The sequence below is a fragment of the Apium graveolens genome, unplaced genomic scaffold (genome assembly GCF_009905375.1).
Source record: "Apium graveolens cultivar Ventura unplaced genomic scaffold, ASM990537v1 ctg5669, whole genome shotgun sequence".
NCBI lineage: Eukaryota > Viridiplantae > Streptophyta > Magnoliopsida > Apiales > Apiaceae > Apium > Apium graveolens.
Genome location: NW_027419048.1, coordinates 89,354 through 93,779, shown reverse-complemented (window position 1 = coordinate 93,779; position 4,426 = coordinate 89,354). Strand labels below are relative to the sequence as shown.

The 4,426-nt window shown below is 39.3% G+C and overlaps 1 non-coding gene across 1 annotated transcript; it reads right to left on the bottom strand.

Moving 5' to 3' along the window:
• Window positions 1-3,784: 3,784 nt before the first annotated feature.
• On the bottom strand, window positions 3,785-3,891 carry LOC141702767 (small nucleolar RNA R71). Its single transcript, XR_012567254.1, has one exon. It is a non-coding gene; the product is annotated as a small nucleolar RNA R71 (small nucleolar RNA).
• Window positions 3,892-4,426: the final 535 nt, after the last annotated feature.

The following is a 4,426-nucleotide window of genomic DNA, read 5'->3' as shown; positions in this document are numbered from 1 at the left end:
AGTCTAAATGATCTCAGGAAAGATATTGCTGACTTGAAATCCTTCACTTCAGAAAAATTGGATTCAGTCATGCCCTATGGTACTTTGCAGGACTTGGTTTCGAGATTGAAAAAGGAATCAGTTACTGAACAAAGGCTGGCCAAGTTGGAAGACAGAGTTCAAGGAATTGAAGATTCTGTGGCCACCCTTCTTCTCAACCAACAATCTCAAACCAATCTCCTAATGCAGCTGGCAAAAGCACAGGGCTTGACCCCTCTCCTTGATGATAACAAAAAGGGGGAGAATAAAAGAGAAGGGGAAGGAGAGCCCTCTACAAAGATTCAGATATCTAAAGTGCTAGTTCCTGCCATCACTACCTCTCCAATCATTCAAATCAAGGGAAAATCTGATGGAATTGATTTGATTCAGCTAGCAGCAGCTGAAATACAAATGAAAGAACAATGGAGGAGAATTGATGAAAGGTTGCAATTGGTGTTTGGTTCTACACAAAATAAATCAACATCTGTGAAATTTAGCACAAAGATTGAACCAATCAACATGGAGCTCATGCCAGTAGGGAGTCTTAAGGATGGAGAAGCTTCTTCCAAAAAGCTACAAGCTATAATCCTCAAGCCCAATGAAAGATCCAATAAGGACTCAACAAAGAATCCTTTAAAAGAAGTGGACTTTCCTCCTTCAAAAGATGATGAGAACAAGATCTTAGGCAGGAGTATTGCCTATCTCAAAAAGTCCATGGATGAGGCTGTAAGGAGAAATAGAGCTATTATCATTAGAGAGGGAAAGAGCATATGTGTGATGCAAGGACATCCCAAATTCTCAATAGCTAAGAAAGAAGAAGCCAAGCAATTAAAGGCTGACAAAAGAGCACAAGCAAAGCTTGAAAAACAGCTAAAGTCAAGCCAAGTTAAAGAAATGAAAGGAATTGAAGTCAGGGGTGAAGAAAAGATTGCTAACTTAGATGAGGTTCTTGGGAGCATATTTGGTGAAAATATGGAGGAAAGAGAGGAATGGCAGAAGGGAAACAGAAGAAAGGCCAAGGCACACAGAAGGAGTGAAGATAACCCTGAAGATACCAAATCTATATCTAAACCACTACCTTCCATACCTGAACCTTTTGTTACTGATCCCTCTATAAATATCCATGGTGAACCAATCATTCCAAAAGAGGAACCTATTGATTGGGACAACATCACATTGCCTACCTTTCTAACCACTCTTCCACCACCAAAGAAACAGAAAAGAAAACCAAAATCTACACCTCCCACAACCTCTAAGAAATTCACTCAAAAACAAAAACCTAAGCCTAAGTCACCCATTTCTAAAGATGATTATGTTCACATTTGTGACATAAAAGAAATTTCAGACATTGAACTCTATCTGGATGAGCTGGAGGATGTAAGGGGAATAGCTGCCTACAGACAGTTACCAGAAAGATTAGTGTTCAGATATAAAGGAGCTGGGGAAAGAACATGGCCTCTCCACAGGATTCTAAATGAAGGCTACTCTACCTTGATCAGAGTCTTTTCAGCCATCAAAAAGGATTCTGGCTTTACCAGAACAGCCAAGACTGAAATTCTCAACAAGATTGCCAACATAAGGAAGACTTGGAGGGAACCAAATGCTTTGCCCAGAACCTTACTCATACAAGAAAGGGGAACTAAAATTCACAAATCACCTCATTGGTTGATGGAATTTAGAGATGACAAAGGAGTCAGAAGATTTTTCAGACTTGAAGACCAACTCAAGATTGCCAGCAATGAAACTCTCAAGGAAATGCAATCTAAGTTGGATATCAGTGATGAAGATGAAGCTGAATTCTTCAGAAAACTCCAACTCCAAATTGAGGGAAATGACAAAGGGCTAGGAAAGAAAACCAGGGAACAAAGAAGAAAATGATGATTTGCTCAGGCTAGAGGAGCACCCTTGGAAATACTGTAAATCTTCAATTACCTCCTAGTACATACACTTTTGCAGCACTTTTTATATTTCTACTTAGTTTCAATTCAAATATTTGTTAAGTGTTTTGTTATCATCAAGTTAACCCTGAATTTATGCCTACAGTTCTTATAGACATAAATAGGGGGAGATTGTTAGGAATATATGTGCATTAGTTTGATGATATGTTTAACAAAACACTTAAGTAGAAATTTAGTGTCTGTAGCCTCAACGGATAAGACCACTTTGGCTATCCGTTGATGGTGTAGCTTTACTTAGAAATAAGTCTAGTATTGTAGCATATTTCAGTCTCTGTATTTAAAATTGTAATTCTTAGAAGTTGAGAGAAACTATGAGTCATGTTGACTACTAGATGATATGCAGATAGGAAGGCCAATTGTAAATATTTCATGCCTTGTAATTTTGTATAAATGAAGTGGTATCAACGGATGACTTAAAAGACCTTCAACGGATGAGAAGCTAAGCTTCAACGGATGTCTCTAAAGCTTCAACGGATAACATCCTTCAACGGATGAGAGCATCAACGGATGAAAGCTTCAACGGATAACATCCTTCAACGGATGAAGTCATCAACGGATGAAAGCTTCAACGGATGTTCTGCTAATCAGCCGTTGATAAGTGGTAGTTGTACCTACAAGCAGAGGCACGTGGGTTGACAGAGAAAACTGAGATGTGGTAGCCGAATTTCAGGATCAACAGAAAAAGCAGCCGTTCTTCTTTTGTACAAAGTTGCAATAGTCAACAAAGTACTTGAGTGAACAGGAAAAGAAGCAAGTGAAGAACTTATTTTACTATTGTAATTTTATATTGTTTTTCACTTGTACACTTGGTAATATATATATGAACCAAGAAGAAGCTAGTAAAGAGAGAGATTTTTCCAGAGCTGTTAAGAAATATCTTGAGAGAAAATTCATCTAGTTTGTACTAGGATGCAGCTGTGATCAACATTGTTGAACACAGATTTTCTAATACACCATCTCTGGTGGAACAACAAATCCACCAGAAAAGTTTTTAAGGTCTGTTGTGTTCTTTACATTTGTGCTTGAATATATATCTGTCTGTATTAGCTTAAAGCAATTCACACACTTGTTCTTCTTGAACACACAACTTTATAAACTGCTCAAAACTTGAAAAAGTTTTGAGATTTACATTCAACCCCCCTTCTGTAAATCTCATTGTTAGTCTTCTAGGAATAACAATTTGTTTAGTTTATGTACTTACCATCATTGGTCATTAGGACTCGGTGATTAAGACGTGTTACTTATTGTTTCCGGTTGTGTTTCAGGTACTTTAGCGAGCATTTATGCAAACTCGTTCTCGTACTCGCAAGAGGACTTTAGATACAGCTGAGGAGACAGACGAAGCTCTTGATATTCCGGAGAAGATATATTTTGAAGATTCGGATTCAGGAAGTGAGCATAAAAAACCATCAATCATGGGTGATCGTATTGTTCAGGCAGATCCAACTCTTATGGATTTTTCTCGGCCCAAAATTGATGACATTCAGTCAAGCATTCTTTATCCAGCTATTCAGGCTAACACCTTTGAAATCAAGCCGGGTACTATTCAAATGGTGCAGAATTCTGTTTCTTTCGGAGGTGCTGCGACTGAAGACCCCAACATGCACATAAGAAATTTTGTCGAGATCTGCAGTACTTTCAAATATAATGGTGTGACTGATGAGGCTATCAAGCTGAGGCTTTTCCCATTCTCTCTGAGGGATAAAGCTAAGGACTGGTTACATTCTGAACCAGCTGGGTCTATCACTACTTGGAAAGATCTTGCACAAAAGTTTCTGGTGAAGTTTTATCCAATGGCGAAGACTGCTACTATGAGGAGTGCTCTTACTCAGTTTGCGCAGCAACCTACAGAATCTATGTGCGAAGCTTGGGAGCGCTACAAGGAAATGTTGAGAAAGTGTCCACATCATGAAATGCCTGATTGGATGGTGATCACTGGTTTCTATAATGGTTTGGGGGCCCAATCTCGGCCTATGCTCGATGCAGCAGCTGGAGGTGCCTTGTGGGCCAAAAGCTATACTGAGGCTTATAATCTTATTGAGACTATGACTGCAAATGAGCCTCAAAACCCTACTCAAAGGATGATCCCTGGGAAGGTAGCAGGTATTCTGGAAGTTGACGCAGCTACAACTATTGCAGCGCAGCTCCAAGCGCTGTCTATGAAGGTCGATTCTCTAGCCACTTATGGAGTCAATCAGATAACTATGGTCTGTGAGCTCTGTGCAGGTTCTCATGCTACGGATCAGTGTTCTCTTGTTAATGAATCTGTTCAGTATGTGAACAACTATCAATGACAGCAGCAGCCTGTGCCGGCTACGTATCATCCTAACAACAGAAATCATCCAAATTTCAGCTGAAATAATAATCAAAATGCTATTCAGCAACCGTATCAGCAAGGTATCAGTAAACAGTTTAATCCACCTAGATTCCAGCAACCACAACATTATGCT